Source organism: Triticum aestivum, chromosome 5D (assembly GCF_018294505.1).
Source record: "Triticum aestivum cultivar Chinese Spring chromosome 5D, IWGSC CS RefSeq v2.1, whole genome shotgun sequence".
Taxonomy (NCBI): domain Eukaryota; kingdom Viridiplantae; phylum Streptophyta; class Magnoliopsida; order Poales; family Poaceae; genus Triticum; species Triticum aestivum.
In genome coordinates this window covers 118,442,885-118,466,204 of record NC_057808.1, presented here as the reverse complement: position 1 = coordinate 118,466,204, position 23,320 = coordinate 118,442,885, and positions in this window count along the sequence as shown.

The following is a 23,320-nucleotide window of genomic DNA, read 5'->3' as shown; positions in this document are numbered from 1 at the left end:
GGGAGGTGGCGCGCGGTCGGCCCCCTGCTGGATCCAGCCGGATCTGGTGGTGGGGGTCGGCCGGCGGCGCGTGGCAGCGGTGGTGCGTGCCCGGCGGCTCCGACGCTATGAGCTCGCCGGGCCACGCAGGTAGGGCAGTGGGCGGTGACGTGTGGAGGTCTGATACGTCTTCATCGTATCTACTTTTTCAAACACTTTTGCCCTTGTTTCGTACTCTAACTTGCATGATTTGAATGAAACTAACCCGGACTGACGCTGTTTTCAGCAGAATTGCGATGGTGTTATTTTTGTGCAGAAATAAAAGTTCTCGGAACGACCTGAAACTTCACGGAGAATATTTTTGGAATTTATAAAAATACTGGCGAAAGAATCAAGACCGGGGGGCCCACACCCTGTCCACGAGGGTGGGGGCGCGCCTGCCCCCCCTGGGCGCGCCCCCTGCCTCGTGGGCCCCCTGTTGCTCCACCGACCTCAACTCCAACTCTATATATTCACGTTCGGGGAGAAAAAAATCAGAGAGAAGGATTCATCGCGTTTTACGATATGGAGCCGCCGCCAAGCCCTAAACTCTCTCGGGAGGGCTGATCTGGAGTCCGTTCAGGGCACCGGAGAGGGGAATCCGTCGCCGTCGTCATCGTCAACCTTCCTCCATCACCAATTTCATGATGCTCACCGCCGTGCGTGAGTAATTCCTGTTGGGGATCGTAGCAGAAATTAAAATTTTCTACGCATCACCAAGATCAATCTATGGAGTTTACTAGCAACGAGAGGGGATGAGTGCATCTACATACCCTTGTAGATTGCGAGCGGAAGCGTTCAAGAGAACGGGGTCGATGGAGTCGTACTCGTCGTGATCCAAATCACCGATGATCCAAGCGCCGAACGGACGGCACCTCCGCGTTCAACACACGTACGGAGCGGTGACGTCTCCCACACCTTGATCCAGCAAGGAGGAGGGAGAGGTTGAGGAAGAAGGCTCCAACAGCAGCACGACGGCATGGTGGTGGTGGAGTGACAGTTCTCCGGCAGGGCTTCGCCAAGCACACGCGGAGGAGGAGAGGTGTTGGGGAGGGGAGGGGCTGCGCCTTGGATGTGGTGCTGCAGCCCTCCCCTCACCCCTTTATTTATAGGGAGAAGGGGGAAGGGGGCCGGCCCCTCTAGATGAGATCTAGAGTGTTGGGGAACGTAGCAATAATTCAAAATTTTCCTACGTGTCACCAAGACCAATCTAGGAGATGCTAGCAACGAGAGAGAGGGAGTGCATCTTCATACCCTTGAAGATCGCTAAGCGGAAGCGTTACAAGAACGCGGTTGATGGAGTCGTACTCGCAGCGATTCAAATCGCGAAAGATCCGATCTAGCGCCGAACGGACGGCGCCTCCGCGTTCAACACACGTACAGCCCGGGGACGTCTCCTCCTTCTTGATCCAGCAAGGGGAGAGGAGAAGTTGAGGGAGAACTCCAGCAGCACGACGGCATGGTGGCAATGGAGCTCGTGGTTCTCCAGCAGAGCTTCGCTAAGCACTACGGAGGAGGAGGAGAGGGCTGCGCCAGGCAAGGGGGTGCGGCTGCCCTCCCACCCCTCCACTATATATAGGGGCAAGGGAGAGGGGGGCCGGCCCCTTAGATCCCATCTGGTGGGGAGGGGCGGCGGCCAGGGAGGGTGGCTTGCCCCCCAAGTCAAGGGGGGTGCCCCCTCCAGGGTTTCCCCCAACCCTAGGCGCATGGGCCCTAGGGGGAGGTTGGTGCCCAGCCCACTTAGGGGTTGGTTCCCTTCCACCTACAACCCATAAGGCCCTCCGGGGCAGGTGGATCCTCCTGGTGGACCCCCGGAACCCCTTCGGTGGCCCCGGTACAATACCGGCATACCCCCGAACAATTCCGGTGACCGTATGATGACTTCCCATATATAAATCTTTACCTCCGGACCATTCCGGAACTCCTCATGACGTCCGGGATCTCATCCGGGACTCCGAACAACCTTCGGTAACCACATACTATTTCCCATAACAACTCTAGCATCACCGAACCTTAAGTGTGTAGACCCTACGGGTTCGGGAACCATGCAGACATGACCGAGACACCTCTCCGGCCAATAACCAATAGCGGGATCTGGATACCCATACTGGCTCCCACATGTTCCACGATGATCTCATCGGATGAACCACGATGTCGGGGATTCAATCAATCCCGTATACAATTCCCTTTGTCTATCCGTATGTTACTTGCCCGAGATTCGATCGTCGGTATCCCAATACCTCGTTCAATCTCGTTACCGGCAAGTCACTTTACTCGTTCCGTAATGCATGATCCCGTGACTAACTACTTAGTCACATTGAGCTCATTATGATGATGCAATACCGAGTGGGCCCAGAGATACCTCTCCGTCATACGGAGTGACAAATCCCAGTCTCGATTCGTGCCAACCCAACAGACACTTTCGGAGATACCTGTAGTGCACCTTTATAGCCACCCAGTTACGTTGTGACGTTTGGTACACCCAAAGCATTCCTACAGTATCCGGGAGTTGCACAATCTCATGGTCTAAGGAAATGATACTTGACATTAGAAAAGCTCTTAGCAAACAAACTACACGATCTTGTGCTATGCTTAGGATTGGGTCTTGTCCATCACATCATTCTCCTAATGATGTGATCCCGTTATCAATGACATCCAATGTCCATGGTCAGGAAACCATAACCATCTATTGATCAACGAGCTAGTCAACTAGAGGCTTACTAGGGACATGTTGTGGTCTATGTATTCACACATGTATTACGGTTTCCAGTTAATACAATTATAGCATGAACAATAGACAATTATCATGAACAAGGAAATACAATAATAACCATTTTATTATTGCCTCTAGGGCATATTTCCAATAGTCTCCCACTTGCACTAGAGTCAATAATCTAGTTCACATCACTATGTGATTGTAATGAATCCAACACCCATGGGGTTTGTTCATATCTCGCTTGTGAGAGAGGTTACTAGTCAACGGGTCTGAACCTTTCAGATCGTGTGTGCTTTACAAATCTCTATGTCATCTTGTAGATGCAGCTACCACGCGCTACTTGGAGCTATTCCAAATAACTGCTCTACTATACGAATCCGGCTTACTACTCAGAGTCATCCGGATTAGTGTCAAAGTTTGCATCGACGTAACCCTTTACGACGAACTCTTTTACCACCTCCATAATCGAAAAAATTCCTTAGTCCACTAGTTACTAAGGATAAGTTCGACCGCTGTCATGTGATCCATTCCTGGATCACTATTGTACCCCTTGACTAACTCATGGCAAGGCACACTTCAGGTGCGGTACACAGCATAGCATATTGTAGAGCCTACGTCTAAAGCATAGGGGACGACCTTCGTCCTTTCTCTCTCTTCTGCCGTGGTCAGGTCTTGAGTCTTACTCAATACTCACACCTTGTAACACAGCCAAGAACTCCTTCTTTGCTGATCTATTTTGAACTCCTTCAAAATCTTGTCACGGTATGTATTCATTTGAAAGTACTATTGAGCGTTTTTGATCTATCCTTATAGATCTTGATGCTCAATGTTCAAGTAGCTTAATCCAGGTTTTTCCATTGAAAAACACTTTTCAAATAACCCTGTATACTTTCCAGAAATTCTACATCATTTCTGATCAACAATATGTTAACAACATATACTCATCAAAAATTCTATAGTGCTCCCACTCACTTCTTTGGAAATATAAGTTTCTCATAAACTTTGTATAAACCCAAAATCTTTGATCATCTCATCAAAGCGTACATTCCAACTCCGAGATGCTTACTCCAGTCCTTAGAAGGATTGCTGGAGCTTTGCATACTTGTTAGCATCTTTCAGGATTGACAAAACCATCTGGTTGTATCACATACAACCTTTCCTCAAGAAAATCGTCGAGGAAACAATGTTTTGACATCCTATCTGCAAGATTTCATAAATAATGCAGTAACTGCTAATATAGTTCCAACAGACTCTTAGCATCGCTACGAGTGAGAAAATCTCATCGTAGTCAACTCCTTGAACTTGTCGGAAAACATCTTAACGACAAGTCGAGCTTTCTTAATGGTGATACTTACCATCATTGTCTGTCTTCCCTTTTAAAATCCATCTGTACCCAACAGCCTTACGACCATCAAGTAGTTCTTCCAAAGTCTATACTTTGTTTTTATACATGGATCCTCTCTCGGATTTTATGGCCTCGAGCCATTCATCGGAATCCGGGCCCACCATCGCTTCTCCATAGCTCGTAGGTTCATTGTTGTCTAGCAACATGACTTCCAAGACAGGATTACGTACCACTCTGAAGTAGTACGCATCCTTGTCGTCCTACGAGGTTTTGGTAGTGACTTGATCCGAAGTTTCATGATCACTATCATAAGCTTCCACTTCAATTGGTGTAGGTGCCACAGGAACAACTTCCTGTGCCCTGGTACACACTAGTTGAAGTTACGGTTCAATAACCCCATCAAGTCTCCACCATCCTCCCACTCAATTCTTTCGAGAGAAACTTTTCCTCGAGAAAGGACCCGTTTCTAGAAACAATCACTTTTGCTTCCAGATCTGAAATAGGAGGTATACCCAACTATTTTGGGTATTCTATGAAGATGCATTTATCCGCTTTGGGTTCGAGCTTATCAGCCTGAAACTTTTTTCACATAAGCATCGCAGCCCCAAACTTTTAAGAAAACGACAGCTTAGGTTTCTCTAAACCATAGTTCATACGGTGTCGTCTCAACGGAATTGCGTGGTGCCCTATTTAAAGTGAATGCGGTTGTCTCTAATGCCTAGCCCATAAACGATAGTGGTAATTCGATAAGAGACATCATGGTATGCACCATATCCAATAGAGTGCAGTTATGATGTTCGGACACACCATCGCACAATGGTGTTCCAGGCGGTATTAGTCGTGAAACAATTTCCACAATTTCTTAATTGTGTGCCAAACTCGTAACTCAGATATTCATCTCTATGATCATATCACAGACATTTTATCCTCTTGTCACGACGATCTTCAACTTCACTCTAAAATTACTTGAACCTTTCAATAATTAAGACTTGTGTTTCATCAAGTAAATATACTCAGCATCTACTCAAATCATCTGTGAAGCAAGAACATAACGATATCCACTGCATGCCTCAGCACTCATTGGACTGCACACATCAAAATGTATTACTTCCAACAAGTTGCTTTCTTGTTCCATCTTACTGAAAACGAGGCCTTTCAGTCATCTTGCCCATGTGGTATGATTTGCATGTCTCAAGTGATTCAAAATCAAGTGAGTCCAAACGATCCATCTGTATGGACTTTCTTCATGCATATATACTAATAGACATGGTTCGCATGTCTCAATCTTTTCAAAAACGAGTGAGTCCAAAGATCCATCAACATGGAGCTTCTTCATGCGTTTTATACCAATATGACTCAAGTGACAGTGCCACAAGTATGTGGTACTATCATTACTATCTTATATCTTTTGGCATGAACATGTGTATCACTACGATCGAGATTCAATAAACCATTCATTTTAGGTGCAAGACCATTGAAGGTATTATTCAAATAGATAGAGTAACCATTATTCTCCTTAAATGAATAACCGTATTGAGATAAACATAATCCAATCATGTCTATGCTCAACGCAAACACCAAATAACAATTATTTAGGTTCAACACCAATCTCGATGGTAGAGGGAGCATGCGATGCTTGATCACATCAACCTTGGAAACACTTCCAACCCATATCGTCATCTCACCTTTAGCTAGTCTCCGTTTACTCCGTAGCCTTTTATTTCGAGTTACCAACACTTAGCAACCGAACCGGTATCTAATACCCTGGTGCTACTAGGAGTACTAGTAAAGTACACATTAATATACTTCTGTCGACCTTGCCTGCCTTCTCATCTACCAAGTATCTAGGGTAGTTCTGCTTCAGTGGCCGTTCCCCTCATTACAGAAGCACTTAGTCTCGGGTTTGGGTTCAACCTTGGGTTTCTTCGCTGGAGCAGCAACTGATTTGCCATTTCATGAAGTATCCCTTCTCGCCCTTGCCCTTCTTGAAACTAGTGGTTTTACTAACCATCAACAATTGATGCTCCTACTTGATTTCTACTTTCGCGGTGTCAAACATCGCGAGTTGCTCAAGGATCATCATGTCTATCCCTGATATGTTATAGTTCATCACGAAGCTATAATAGCTTGGTGGCAGTGACTATGGAGAACCATCACTATCTCATCTGGAAGACAACTCCCACTCGATTCAAGCGATTGTAGTACTCAGACAATCCGAGCACATGCTCAACGATTGAGCTTTTCTCCCTTAGTTTGCAGGCTTAAGAAACTTGTCAGAGGTCTCATACCTCTTGACGTGGGAACTAGTCTGAAATCCCAATTTCAGTCTTTGGAACATCTCATATGTTCTGCGACGTTTCAAAAACGTCTTTGGTGCCACAATTTTAAACCGTTAGCATCACACACTGAACTATCACGTAGTCATCATAACGTGTATGTCAGATGTTTTGCAACATCTACAGATGACGCTCGAGGTTCAGCACACCGAGCGGTGCATTAAGGACATAAGCCTTCTGTGCAGCAATGAGGACAATCCTCAGTTTACGGACCCAGTCCGCACAATTGCTACTATCAACTTTCAAATAAATTTTCTCTAGGAACATATCTTTAATAGAACTAAAGCGTAAGCTACGACATAATTTGCAAAGACCTTTTGACTATGTTCATGATAATTAAGTTCATCTAATCAAATTATTTAATGAACTCCCACTCAGATAGACATCCCTCTAGTCATCTAAGTGATACATGATCCGAGTCAACTAGGCCGTGTCCGATCATCACGTGAGACGGACTAGTCATCATCGGTGAACATCTCCATGTTGATCGTATCTACTATACGACTCATGTTCGACCTTTCGGTCTCTTGTGTTCCGAGGCCATGTCTGTACATGCTAGGCTCGTCAGGTCAACCTAAGTGTTTCGCATGTGTAAATCTGGCTTACACCCGTTGTATGCGAACGTTAGAATCTATCACACTCGATCATCACGTGGTGCTTCGAAACAACGAACCTTCACAACGGTGCACAGTTAGGGGGAACGCTTTCTTGAAATTTTAGCGAGGGATCATCTTATTTATGCTACCGTCGTTCTAAGCAAATAAGATGTAAACATGACAAACATCACATGCAAATCATAAAGTGACATGATATGGCCAATATCATCTTGCACCTTTTGATCTCCATCTTCGAGGCGCGGCATGATCACCTTCGTCACCGGCATGACACCATGATCTCCATCATCATGATCTCCATCATCATGTCTTCATGAAGTTGTCTCGCCAACTATTACTTCTACTACTATGGCTAACGATTAGCAATAAAGTAAAGTAATTACATGGCGTTTTTCATTGACACGCAGGTCATACAATAAATTAAGACAACTCCTATGGCTCCTGCCGGTTGTCATACTCATCGACATGCAAGTCGTGATTCCTATTACAAGAACATGATCAATCTCATACATCACATATATAATTCATCACATCCTTTTGGCCATATCACATCACATAGCATACGCTGCAAAAACAAGTTAGACGTCCTCTAATTGTTGTTGCATGTTTTACGTGGCTGCTATGGGTTTCTAGCAAGAACGTTTCTTACCTACGCAAAAGCCACAACGGTGATATGCCAATTGCTATTTACCCTTCATAAGGACCCTCTTCATCGAATCCGATCCGACTAAAGTGGGAGAGACAGACACCCGCAAGCCACCTTATGCATCAAGTGCATGTCAGTCGGTGGAACCTATCTCACGTAAGAGTACGTGTAAGGTCGGTCCGGGCCGCTTCATCCCACAATGCCGCCGAATCAAGATAAGACTAATAATGGTAAGCAAATTGAACAAATCATCGCCCACAACTACTTTGTGTTCTACTCGTGCATAGAATCTACGCATAGACCTAGCTCATGATGCCACTGTTGGGGAACGTAGCAATAATTCAAAATTTTCCTATGTGTCACCAAGACCAATCTAGGAGATGCTAGCACGAGAGAGAGGGAGTGCATCTTCATACCCTTGAAGATCGCTAAGCGGAAGCGTTACAGGAACGCGGTTGATGGAGTCGTACTCGCAGCGATTCAAATCGCGGAAGATCCGATCTAGCGCCAAACGGACGGCGCCTCCAAGTTCAACACACGTACAGCCCGGGGACGTCTCCTCCTTCTTGATCCAGCAAGGGGAGAGGAGAAGTTGAGGGAGAACTCCAGCAGCACGACGGCATGGTGGCAATGGAGCTCGTGGTTCTCCAGCAAAGCTTCGCTAAGCACTGCGGAGGAGGAGGAGGAGAGGGCTGCGCCAGGCAAGGGGGTGCGGCTGCCCTCCCACCCCTCCACTATATATAGGGGCAAGGGAGAGGGGGCCGGCCCCTTAGATCCCATCTGGTGGGGAGGGGCGGCGGCCAGGGAGGGTGGCTTGCCCCCCAAGTCAAGGGGGTGCCCCCTCCAGGGTTTCCCCCAACCCTAGGCGCATGGGCCCTAGAGGGAGGTTGGTGCCCAGCCCACTTAGGGGCTGGTTCCCTTCCACCTACAGCCCATAAGGCCCTCCACGGCAGGTGGATCCTCCCGGTGGACCCCCGGAACCCCTTCGGTGGCCCCGGTACAATACCGGCATACCCCCAAACAATTCCGGTGACCGTATGATGACTTCCCATATATAAATCTTTACCTTCGGACCATTCCAGAACTCCTCGTGACGTCCGGGATCTCATCCGGGACTCCGAACAACCTTCGGTAACCACATACTATTTCCCATAACAACTCTAGCATCACCGAACCTTAAGTGTGTAGACCCTACGGGTTCGGGAACCATGCAGACATGACCGAGACACCTCTCCGGCCAATAACCAATAGCGGGATCTGGATACCCATATTGTCTCCCACATGTTCCACGATGATCTCATCGGATGAACCACGATGTCGGGGATTCAATCAATCCCGTATACAATTCCCTTTGTCTATCCGTATGTTACTTGCCCGAGATTCGATCGTCGGTATCCCAATACCTCGTTCAATCTCGTTACCGGCAAGTCTTTACTCATTCCGTAGTGCATGATCCCGTGACTAACTACTTAGTCACATTGAGCTCATTATGATGATGCAATACCGAGTGGGCCCAGAGATACCTCTCCGTCATACGGAGTGACAAATCCCAGTCTCGATTCGTGCCAACCCAACAGACACTTTCGGAGATACCTGTAGTGCACCTTTATAGCCACCCAGTTACGTTGTGACGTTTGGTACACCCAAAGCATTCCTACAGTATCCGGGAGTTGCACAATCTCATGGTCTAAGGAAATGATACTTGACATTAGAAAAGCTCTTAGCAAACGAACTACACGGTCTTGTGCTATGCTTAGGATTGGGTCTTGTCCATCACATCATTCTCCTAATGATGTGATCCCGTTATCAATGACATCCAATGTCCATGGTCAGGAAACCATAACCATCTATTGATCAACGAGCTAGTCAACTAGAGGCTTACTAGGGACATGTTGTGGTCTATGTATTCACACATGTATTACGATTTCCAGTTAATACTATTATAGCATGAACAATAGACAATTATCATGAACAAGGAAATACAATAATAACCATTTTATTATTGCCTCTAGGGCATATTTCCAACATAGAGGGGGGGCGGCGGCCAAGGGGGAGGGAGCTTGCCCCCCAAGCAAGGGGGGCGCCCCCTTTAGGGTTCCCCCCAAACCCTAGGTGCATGGGCCCTGGGGGGGGTTGGCTCCCAGCCCACTAAGGGCTGGTTCCCTTCCACCTACAGCCCATAAGGCCCTCCGGGGCAGGTGGACCCTCACGATGGACCCCCGGAACCCCTCCGGTGGTCCCGGTACAATACCGGTATACCCCCGAATATTTCCGGTGACCGTATGGTGACTTCCCATATATAAATCTTTACCTCCGGACCATTCCGGAACTCCTTGTGACGTCCGGGATCTCATCCGGGACTCTGAACAACATTCGGTAATCACATACAAACCTTCCTTATAACCCTAGTGTCATCGAACCTTAAGTGTGTAGACCCTACGGGTTCGGGAATCATGCAGACATGACCGAGACACCTCTCTAGCCAATAACCAACAGCGGGATCTGGATACCCATCTTGGCTCCCACATGTTCCACGATGATCTCATCGGATGAACCACGATGTCGAGGATTCAAGCAATCCCATATACAATTCCCTTTGTCAATCGGTACTTTACTTGCACGAGATTCGATCGTCGGTATCCCAATACCTCGTTCAATCTCGTTACCGGCAAGTCACTTTACTCGTTCCGTAATGCATGATCCCGTGACTAACTACTTAGTCACATTGAGCTCATTATGATGATGCAATACCGAGTGGGCCCAGAGATACCTCTCCGTCATACGGAGTGACAAATCCCAATCTCGATCCGAGCCAACCCAACAGACACTTTCGGAGATACCTGTAGTGCACCTTTATAGCCACCTAGTTACGTTGTGACGTTTGGTACACCCAAAGCATTCCTACGGTATCCGGGAGTTGCACGATCTCATGGTCTAAGGAAATGATACTTGACATTAGAAAAGCTTTAGCAAACGAACTACACGATCTAGTGCTATGCTTAGGATTGGGTCTTGTCCATCACATCATTCTCCTAATGATGTGATCCCGTTATCAATGACATCCAATGTCCATGGTCAGGAAACCGTAACCATCTATTGATCAACGAGCTAGTCAACTAGAGGCTCACTAGGGACATGTTATGGTCTATGTATTCACACATGTATTACGATTTCCGGATAACACAATTATAGCATGAACAATACACAATTATCATGAACAAGGAAATATAATAATAACCATTTTATTATTGCCTCTAGGGCATATTTCCAATAGTCTCCCACTTGCACTAGAGTCAATAATCTAGTTACATTGTGATGAATCGTACACCCATAGAGTTCTGGTGTTGATCATGTTTTGCCCGTGGAAGAGGTTTAGTCAACGGATCTGCGACATTCAAATCCGTATGTACTTTACAAATATCTATGTCTCCATTTTGAACATTTTCACGAATGGAGTTGAAGCGACGCTTGATGTGCCTGGTCTTCTTGTGAAACCTGGGCTCCTTGGCAAGGGCAATAGCTCCAATGTTGTCACAGAAGAGAGTCATCGGCCCCGATGCATTGGGAATAACTCCTAGGTCGGCAATGAACTCCTTCATCCAGATTGCTTCATGTGCTGCCTCCGAGGCTGCCATGTACTCCGCTTCACATGTAGATCCCGCCACGACGCTTTGCTTGCAACTGCACCAGCTGACTGCCCCACCATTCAAAATATACACATATCCGGTTTGTGACTTAGAGTCATCCAGATCTGTGTCGAAGCTAGCATCGACGTAACCCTTTACGACGAGCTCTTCGTCACCTCCATAAACGAGAAACATATCCTTAGTCCTTTTCAGGTACTTCAGGATGTTCTTGACCGCTGTCCAGTGTTCCATGCCGGGATTACTTTGGTACCTTCCTACCAAACTTACGGCAAGGTTTACATCAGGTCTGGTACACAACATGGCATACCTAATAGACCCTATGGCCAAGGCATAGGGGACGACACTCATCTTTTCTCTATCTTCTGCCGTGGTCGGGCATTGAGCCGTGCTCAATCTCACACCTTGCAATATAGGCAAGAACCCCTTCTTGGACTGATCCATATTGAACTTCTTCAATATCTTGTCAAGGTATGTGCTTTGTGAAAGACCTATGAGGCGTCTCGATCTATCTCTATAGATCTTGATGCCTAATATGTAAGCAGCTTCTCCAAGGTCCTTCATTGAAAAACACTTATTCAAGTAGGCCTTCATACTTTTCAAGAATTCTATATCATTTCCCATCAATAGTATGTCATCCACGTATAATAAGAGAAATGCTACAGAGCTCCCACTCACTTTCTTGTAAACACAGGCTTCTCCATAAGTCTGCGTAAACCCAAACGCTTTGATCATCTCATCAAAGCGAATGTTCCAACTCCGAGATGCTTGCACCAGCCCATATATTGAGCGCTGGAGCTTGCATACTTTGTCAGCATTCTTAGGATCGACAAAACCTTCCGGCTGCATCATATACAATTCTTCCTTAAGGAGGCCGTTAAGGAATGCCGTTTTGACGTCCATTTGCCATATTTCATAATCGTAGAATGCGGCAATTGCTAACATGATTCGGACGGACTTCAGCTTCGCTACGGGTGAGAAGGTCTCATCATAGTCAACTCCTTGAACTTGTCGATAACCCTTAGCGACAAGTCGAGCTTTATAGATGGTAACATTTCCATCCGCGTCCGTCTTCTTCTTAAAGATCCATTTATTTTCTATCGCTCGCCGATCATCGGGCAAGTCTGTCAAAGTCCATACTTTGTTTTCATACATGGATCCTATCTCGGATTGCATGGCTTCAAGCCATTTGTTGGAATCTGGACCCGCCATTGCTTCTTCATAGTTCGAAGGTTCACCGTTGTCCAACAACATGATTTTCAGGACAGGGTTGCCGTACCACTCTGGTGCGGAACGTGTCCTTGTGGACCTACGAAGTTCAGTGGTAACTTGATCATGATCATCATCATTAACTTCCTCTCTATTCGGTGCAGTCACCACAGAAACATTTTCTTGTGCTGCGCTACTTTCTGGTTCGAGAGGGGTCATCTCATCAAGTTCCACTTTCCTCCCACTTACTTCTTTCGAGAGAAACTCTTTCTCCAGAAAGGACCCGTTCTTGGCAACGAAGATCTTGCCTTCGGATCTGAGGTAGAAGGTATACCTAATGGTTTCCTTAGGGTATCCTATGAAGACGCATTTTTCCGACTTGGGTTCGAGCTTTTCAGGTTGAAGTTTCTTGACATAAGCATCGCATCCCCAAACTTTAAGAAACGACAGCTTAGGTTTCTTTCCAAACCATAATTCATACGGTGTCGTCTCAACGGATTTCGACGGAGCCCTATTTAAAGTGAATGCGGCAGTCTCTAAAGCATAACCCTAGAATGATAGCGGTAGATCGGTAAGGACATCATAGATCGCACCATGTCCAATAGAGTGCGATTACGACGTTCGGACACACCATTACGCTGAGGTGTTCCAGGCGGCGTGAGTTGTGAAACAATTCCACATTTCCTTAAGTGTGTGCCAAATTCGTGACTCAAATATTCCCCTCCATGATCTGATCGTAAGAACTTTATTTTCCTGTCACGTTGATTCTCAACCTCACTCTGAAATTCCTTGAACTTTTCAAAGGTCTCAGACTTGTGTTTCATTAAGTAGACATACCCATATCTACTCAAGTCATCAGTGAGGGTGAGAACATAACGATAGCCACCGTGAGCCTCAACGCTCATTGGACCGCACACATTAATATGTATGATTTCCAATAAGTTGGTTGCTCGCTCCATTGTTCTGGAGAACGGAGTCTTGGTCATTTTGCCCATGAGGCATGGTTCGTACGTGTCAAATGATTCATAATCAAGAGACTCCAAAAGTCCATCTGCATGGAGTTTCTTCATGCGTTTGACACCAATGTGACCAAGGCGGCAGTGCCACAAATATGTGGGACTATCATTATCAACCTTACATTTCTTGGCATTCACACTATGAATATGTGTAACATCACGTTCGAGATTCATTAAGAATAAACCATTGACCAGCGGGGCATGACCATAAAACATATCTCTCATATAAATAGAACAACCATTATTCTCGGATTTAAATGAGTAGCCATCTCGCATTAAACGAGATCCAGATACAACGTTCATGCTCAAAGCTGGCACTAAATAACAATTATTGAGGTTTAAAACTAGTCCTGTAGGTAAATGTAGAGGTAGCGTGCCGACGGCGATCACATCGACCTTGGAACCATTCCCGACGCGCATCGTCACCTCGTCCTTCGCCAGTCTCCGCTTATTCTGCAGCTCCTGCTTTGAGTTACAAATATGAGCAACCCAACCGGTATCAAATACCCAGGAGCTACTACGAGCGCTGGTTAGGTACACATCTATAACATGTATATCACATATACCTTTGGTATTGCCGGCCTTCTTATCCGCTAAGTACTTGGGGCAGTTCCGCTTCCAGTGACCGTTTCCCTTGCAATAAAAGCACTCAGTCTTAGGCTTGGGTCCATTCTTTGTCTTCTTCCCGGCAGCTTGCTTACCGGGCGCGGCTACTCCCTTGCCGTCTTTCTTGAAGTTCTTCTTACCCTTGCCTTTCTTGAACTTAGTGGTTTTATTCACCATCAACACTTGATGTTCCTTTTTGATCTCCACCTCCGCTGATTTCAGCATTGAATATACCTCAGGAATGGTCTTTTCCATCCCCTGCATATTGAAGTTCATCACAAAGCTCTTGTAGCCAGGTGGGAGCAACTGAAGGATTCTGTCAACGACCGCGTCATCCGGGAGATTAACTCCCAGCTGAGACAAGCGGTTGTGCAACCCAGACATTTTGAGTATGTGTTCGCTGACGGAACTATTCTCCTCCATCTTACAACTGTAGAACTTGTCGGAGACTTCATATCTCTCGACCCGGGCACGAGCTTGGAAAACCATTTTCAGCTCTTGGAACATCTCATATGCTCTGTGCTGCTCAAAACACTTTTGGAGCCCCGGTTCCAAGCTATAAAGCATGCCGCACTGAACCAGGGAGTAATCATCACTGCGTGACTACCAGGCGTTCAGAACGTCTTGAGTTGCTGGGAAAACAGGTGCATCACCTAGCGGTGCTTCAAGGACATATGCTTTCTTGGCAGCTATGAGGATAATCCTCAGGTTACGGACCCAGTCCGTGTAGTTGCTACCATCGTCTTTCAGCTTGTTTTCTCTACGAACGCGTTGAAGTTGAGGGCAACATTAGCGTGGGCCATTTGATCTACAAGACATATTGTAAAGGTTTTTAGACTAAGTTCATGATAATTAAGTTCATCTAATCAAATTATTAACGAACTCCCACTCAGACAGACATCCCTCTAGTCATCTAAGTGATACATGATCCGAGTCAACTAGGCCGCGTCCGATCATCACGTGAGACGGACTAGTCATCATCGGTGAACATCTTCATGTTGATCGTATCTGCTATACGACTCATGTTCGACCTTTCGGTCTCTTGTGTTCCGAGGCCATGTCTGTACATGCTAGGCTCGTCAAGTCAACCTAAGTGTATTGCGTGTGTAAATCTGGCTTACACCCGTTGTATGCGAACGTTAGAACCTATCACACCCGATCATCATGTGGTGCTTCGGAACAACGAACCTTCGCAACGGTGCACAGTTAGGGGGGACACTTTCTTGAAATTTTAGCGAGGGATCATCTTATTTATGCTACCGTCGTTCTAAGCAAATAAGATATAAAACATGATAAACATCACATGCAATCAAATAGTGACATGATATGGCCAATATCATTTTGCTCCTTTTGATCTCCATCTTCGGGGCGCCATGTTCATCATCGTCACCGGCATGACACCATGATCTCCATCATCATGATCTCCATCATCGTGTCTTCATGAAGTTATCTCGCCAACTATTACTTCTACTACTATGGCTAACGGTTAGCAATAAAGTAAAGTAATTACATGATGTTCCAGTTGACACGCAGGTCATAAATAAATTAAGACAACTCCTATGGCTCCAGCCGGTTGTCATACTCATCGACATGCAAGTCGTGATTCCTATTACAAGAACATGATCAATCTCATACATCACATATATCATTCATCACATCCTTCTGGCCATATCACATCACATGACACTTGCTGCAAAAACAAGTTAGACGTCCTCTAATTGTTGTTGCAAACTTTTACGTGGCTGCTATAGGTTTCTAGCAAGAACGATTCTTACCTACGCCAAAACCACAACGTGATATGCCAATTTCTATTTACCCTTCATAAGGACCCTTTTCATCGAATCCGATCCGACTAAAGTGGGAGAGACAGACACCCGCTAGCCACCTTATGCAACTAGTGCATGTCAGTCGGTGGAACCTGTCTCACGTAATCGTACGTGTAAGGTCGGTCTGGGCCGCTTCATCCCACGATGCCGCCGAATCAAGATAAGACTAGTAACAACAAGTAAATTGACAAAATCGACACCCACAACAACTTGTGTTCTACTCGTGCATAGAAACTACGCATAGACCAGCTCATGATACCACTGTTGGGGATCGTAGCAGAAATTAAAATTTTCTACGCATCACCAAGATCAATCTATGGAGTTTACTAGCAACGAGAGGGGAGGAGTGCATCTACATACCCTTGTAGATTGCGAGCGGAAGCGTTCAAGAGAACGGGGTTGATGGAGTCGTACTCGTCGTGATCCAAATCACCGATGATCCAAGCGCCGAACGGACGGCACCTCCGCGTTCAACACACGTACGGAGCGGTGACGTCTCCCATGCCTTGATCCAGCAAGGAGGAGGGGGAGGTTGAGGAAGAAGGCTCCAACAGCAGCACGACGGCGTGGTGGTGGTGGAGTGACAGTTCTCCGGCAGGGCTTCGCCAAGCACACGCGGAGGAGGAGAGGTGTTGGGGAGGGGAGGGGCTGCGCCTTGGATGTGGTGCTGCAGCCCTCCTCTCACCCCTCTATTTATAGGGAGAAGGGGGAAGGGGGCCGGCCCCTCTAGATGAGATCTAGAGGGGGGCGGCGGCCAAGGGGGGAGGGAGCTTGCCCCCCAAGCAAGGGGGGCGCCCCCCCCTTTAGGGTTCCCCCCAAACCCTAGGCGCATGGGCCCTAGGGGGGTTGGCGCCCAGCCCACTAAGGGCTGGTTCCCTTCCACCTGCATCCCATAAGGCCCTCCAGGGCAGGTGGACCCCCGGAACCCCTCCGGTGGTCCCGGTACAATACCGGTATACCCCCGAATATTTCTGGTGACCGTATGGTGACTTCCCATATATAAATCTTTACCTCCAGACCATTCCGGAACTCCTCGTGACGTCCGGGATCTCATCCGGGACTCCGAACAACATTCGGTAATCACATACAAACCTTCCTGTGTGTAGACCCTACGGGTTCGGGAATCATGCAGACATGACCGAGACACCTCTCTAGCCAATAACCAACAGCGGGATCTGGATACCCATGTTGGCTCCCACATGTTCCATGATGATCTCATCGGATGAACCACGATGTCGAGGATTCAAGCAATCCCGTATACAATTCCCTTTGTCAATCGGTACTTTACTTGCACGAGATTCGATCGTCGGTATCCCAATACCTCGTTCAATCTCGTTACCGGCAAGTCACTTTACTCGTTCCGTAATGCATGATCCCGTGACTAACTACTTAGTCACATTGAGCTCATTATGATGATGCAATACCGAGTGGGCCCAGAGATACCTCTCCGTCATACGGAGTGACAAATCCCAATCTCGATCCGAGCCAACCCAACAGACACTTTCGGAGATACCTGTAGTGCACCTTTATAGCCACCTAGTTACGTTGTGACGTTTGGTACACCCAAAGCATTCCTACGGTATCCGGGAGTTGCACGATCTCATGGTCTAAGGAAATGATACTTGACATTAGAAAAGCTTTAGCAAACGAACTACACGATCTAGTGCTATGCTTAGGATTGGGTCTTGTCCATCACATCATTCTCCTAATGATGTGATCCCGTTATCAATGACATCCAATGTCCATGGTCAGGAAACCGTAACCATCTATTGATCAACGAGCTAGTCAACTAGAGGCTCACTAGGGACATGTTATGGTCTATGTATTCACACATGTATTACGATTTCCGGATAACACAATTATAGCATGAACAATACACAATTATTATGAACAAGGAAATATAATAATAACCATTTTATTATTGCCTCTAGGGCATATTTCCAACAATTCCATCGTAGGCTTCCTGGACGGTGATGGGTTGGATGAGATTTACCATGTAATCGAGTTAGTTTTGTTAGGGTTTGATCCCAAGTATCCATTATGTTCTGAGATTGATGTTGCTATGACTTTGCTATGCTTAATGCTTGTCACTAGGGCCCGAGTGCCATGATTTCAGATTTGAACCTATTATGTTTTCATGAATATATGTGAGTTATTGATCCTATCTTGCAAGTCTATAGTCACCTATTATGTGTTATGATCCGTTAACCCCGAAGTGACAATAATCGGGATACTTACCGGTGATGACCGTAGTTTGAGGAGTTCATGTATTCACTAAGTGTTAATGCTTTGGTCCGGTACTCTATTAAAAGGAGGCCTTAGTATCCCTTAGTTTCCAATAGGACCCCGCTGCCACGGGAGGGTAGGACAAAAGATGTCATGCAAGTTCTTTTCCATAAGCACGTATGACTATATTCAGAATATATGCCTACATTACATTGATGAACTGGAGCTAGTTCTGTGTCACCCTATGTTATAACTGTTGCATGAAGAATCGCATCCGACATAATTATCCATCACTGATCCAATGCCTATGAGCTTTTCACATATTGATCTTTGCTTAGTTACTTTTCCGTTGCCACTGTTACAATTACTACAAAGTTGCTACTATTACTTTTGCCACCATTACCGTTACTTCCATACTACTTTGCTACTAAATACTTTGCTGCAGATATTAAGTTATCCAGGTGTGGTTGAATTGACAACTCAACTGCTAATACTTGAGAATATTCTTTGGCTCCCCTTGTGTCGAATCAATAAATGTGGGTTGAATACTCTACCCTCGAAAACTGTTGCGATCCCCTATACTTGTGGGTTATCAAGGTCCGGCGGTGGTGGACTCCCGGTGTCGTGGCGGCTTCATAGCGGCTTGGCGGATCTGCTTGCAGCGGCGGCCGGCTTCTCCGGCGTCGGCTTGTCTGCGATCGGACCGTTTCGGCCTTCACTCCATCTCCTCGGCGCTCGGTCGCTCCTCCCTTCGAAGGGCTGGCCCTTTCCCAGCTGCGGTCCATCGCTCGTCTCGCGCCTGGTGCAGCAGGACCGAGCTCGTCTCACGCACAGTGGCGCAGGACCGAGCTCGTCTCGCGCATAGTGCAGTAGGACTGACCTCGTCCCCGCCCCACGGTGCTGCAGGACCGATCTCGTCTCGCGCTCCGGGCTGCAGGATGGGTCGATGGATGCCAGTGTTGGCCGACCTATTGGGTCTCAACGCTGGGGGTGGGCCAGGGGTGCAAAGGCGGGTCCTTTTCTGCTTGTCTCTTTGGTTGGAGTAGCGGCGGGTCTCGGGTGCGGTGGTGTCAAGGTCTTGGATGCCGGGACGGCGGCCCTGGTGGGGTGCACGGTGCTCTTGGGCAGAGCCCCTGTCATGGCGCTGCTCGGTGACCATGGCCGTGTGGGCGCCGTGGTAGCCGGGGTGTAGCGTTCAGTGGCGGTGAGTGTTGGTCGGGGTGAAAACCTGCTCTATCTTCGGACGGACCGGCGACGGCGAAGCTCGCTCCCTTCTTGAAGGCGGCATCACGGCTCTCACCGCCCGTCGTGCGGCTCCGGGGGAAACTCTGATCCTCGGATCGGGCGGTGGCGGCGCTCCGGTGTCGTATCCTTCCGGAAGGCGCCGCCTTGGAGTCCACGGTTCATTGTATGCAGCTTCATCTCTTCGTGCTAGTGTGCTAGGGGTGGTGTTGCTGCGCTAAGCACTTTTGTATCCTGCCTTGGGTGTGTCTGGTGTTGGCGTGCGTTTGTTTCGGATGATGTTGATCTTTGCTTTATATATAAAGCGGGGCGAAAGCCTTTCTCGGTAATAAAAGGCAGACTATTTGACTGTAGATTTGGGTAAACAGAAGTCAGGTTGTTTGGTTTCTTGTTTGATGACCTTCTCATCGAGGTGGTGAGATTACCAGTGCACTATAATAGGCAAAACAAATCGAAGACATATAGATAGCATAAGAATAAGTTTAACATGTAAACAAGCAGTCCTAAAACAAACCAGCACGATATAGTCTTAAAACCAAACCAACACTCTTAATCAGACAACAGAGAGCTCTCTAGACGTTTAGGACGAAGGCATTGTCGTGCTCTTGCACTTGGTGACCACCTCAATGTCGTCATTGTTGAAGACGATCATCTTTGGGGTGTCAGGAGTCAGTAGCTTGAAGGTGACCATGTAGCCTATCCTGATATGCTGAACGGCAGCGAAGGGGCCCAACCCTGATTAAGGGTGACCCTGCCATTGATCACCCCGACCGTGACCTTCATGCGCATCAGGTGTTCGCTTTAGCTTGAACTCCTGCGGGGTGGGGGGAAGTGCTTCGTGAAGCCTAGAGGCATAAGCAGGGCACTACAGCTTCGGGGCAAGGATCACTTGCAAGGTGGGTTAGCCCTGCCTTCTCATGGGAGTGGCCATAGTTCCTCCGCTTATCCTAGGGGCTCCTCGGCCACCATGTCATCGTCTAAGGGCAGCACCACCTCCTTGCCCTTCTTAATGGCAGCACATGAAGGAAATATGCCCTAGAGGCAATAATAAAGTTATTATTTATTTCCTTATATCATGATAAATGTTTATTATTCATGCTAGAATTGTATTAACCGGAAACATAATACATGTGTGAGTACATAGACAAACAGAGTGTACTAGTATGCCTCTACTTGACTAGCTCGTTGATCAAAGATGGTAATGTTTCCTAGCCATAGACATGAGTTGTCATTTGATTAACGGGGTCACATCATTAGGAGAATGATGTGATTGACTTGACCCATTCCGTTAGCTTAGCACTTGATCGTTTAGTATGTTGCTATTGCTTTCTTCATGACTTATACATGTTCCTATGACTATGAGATTATGCAACTCCCGTTTACCGGAGGAACACTTTGTGTGCTACCAAACGTCACAACATAACTGGGTGATTATAAAGGTGCTCTACAGGTGTCTCTGAAGGTACTTGTTGGGTTGGCGTATTTCGAGATTAGGATTTGTCACTCCGATTGTCAGAGAGGTATCTCTGGGCCCTCTCGGTAATACACATCACTATAAGCCTTGCAAGCATTGTGACTAATGGGTTAGTTGCGAGATGATGTATTACGGAACGAGTAAAGAGACTTGCCGGTAACGAGATTGAACTAGGTATTGAGATACCGACGATCGAATCTCGGGCAAGCAACATACCGATGACAAAGGGAACAACGTATGTTGTTATGCGGTCTGACCGATAAAGATCTTCGTAAAATATGTGGGAGCCAATATGAGCATCCAGGTTCCGCTATTGGTTATTGACCGGAGACGTGTCTCGGTCATGTCTACATAGTTCTCGAACCCGTAGGGTCCGCACGCTTAAAGTTTCGATGACGGTTATATTATGAGTTTATGAGTTTTGATGTACCGAAGGTAGTTCGGAGTTCCGGCTGAGATCGGGGACATGACGAGGAGTCTCGAAATGGTCGAGACGTAAAGATCGATATATTGGACGACTATATTCGGACATCGGAAAGGTTCCGAGTGATTCGGGTATTTTTCGGAGTACCGGAGAGTTACGGGAATTCGCCGGGGAGTATATGGACCTTATTGGGCTTTAGGGGAAAGAGAGAGGAGAGGTTGGGCGCCCCCCAAGGCCTAGTCTGAATTGGACTAGGGGGAGGGGCTGCGCCCCCTCCTTCCTTCTCTTCTCTCTCCCCTTTCCTTGACCATTACTACTTGGAAGGGGGGGATCCTACTCCCGGTGGGAGTAGGACTCCTCCTGGCGCCCCCCCTGCTGGCCGGTCGCACCTCCCCCCTTGCTCCTTTATATACGGGGCAGGGGGCACCCTAGAGACACAACAATTGATCGTTTGATCTTTTAGCCGTGTGCGGTGCCCCCCCTCCACCATAGTCCACCTCGATAATACTGTAGCGGTGCTTAGGCGAAGCCCTGCGTCGGTAGAACATCATCATCGTCACCACGCCGTCGTGCTGACGAAACTCTCCCTCAACACTCGGCTGGATCGGAGTTCGAGGGACGTCATCGGGCTGAACGTGTGCTGAACTCGGAGGTGCCGTGCGTTTGGTACTTGATCGGTCGGATCGTGAAGACGTACGACTACATCAACCGCGTTGTGCTAACGCTTCCGCTTTCGGTCTACGATGGTACGTGGACAACACTCTCCCCTCTCGTTGCTATGCATCACCATGATCTTGCGTGTGCGTAGGAATTTTTTTGAAATTACTACGTTCCCCAATAGTGGCATCCGAGCCTGGTTTTATGCGTAGATGTTATATGCACGAGTAGAACACAAGTGAGTTGTGGGCGATACAAGTCATACTGCTTACCAGCATGTCATACTTTGGTTCGGCGGTATTGTTGGATGAAGTGGCCCGGACCGACATTACGCGTACGTTTACGCGAGACTGGTTCTACCGACGTGCTTTGCACACAGGTGGCTGGCGGGTGTCAGTTTCTCCAACTTTAGTTGAACCGAGTGTGGCTACGCCCAGTCCTTGCGAAGGTTAAAACATCACCAACTTGACAAACTATCGTTGTGGTTTTGATGCGTAGGTAAGAACGGTTCTTGCTCAGCCCGTAGCAGCCACGTAAAACTTGCAACAACAAAGTAGAGGACGTCTAACTTGTTTTTGCAGGGCATGTTGTGATGTGATATGGTCAAAGCATGATGCTACATTTTATTGTATGAGATGATCATGTTTTGTAACCGAGTTATCGGCAACTGGCAGGAGCCATATGGTTGTCGCTTTATTGTATGCAATGCAATCGCCCTGTAATGCTTTACTTTATCACTAAGCGGTAGCGATAGTCGTAGAAGCATAAGATTGGCGAGACGACAACGATGCTACGATGGAGATCAAGGTGTCGCGCCGGTGACGATGGTGATCATGACGGTGCTTCGGAGATGGAGATCACAAGCACAAGATGATGATGGCCATATCATATCACTTATATTGATTGCATGTGATGTTTATCTTTTATGCATCTTATCTTGCTTTGATTGACGGTAGCATTATAAGATGATCTCTCACTAAATTTCAAGATAAAAGTGTTCTCCCCGAGTATGCACCGTTGCCAAAGTTCGTCGTGCCCAGACACCACGTGATGATCGGGTGTGATAAGCTCTACGTCCATCTACAACGGGTGTAAGCCAGTTTTGCACACGCAGAATACTCAGGTTAAACTTGACGAGCCTAGCATATGCAGATATGGCCTCGGAACACTGAGACCGAAAGGTCGAGCGTGAATCATATAGTAGATATGATCAACATAGTGATGTTCACCATTGAAAGCTACTCCATTTCACGTGATGATCGGTTATGGTTTAGTTGATATGGATCACGTGATCACTTAGAGGATTAGAGGGATGTCTATC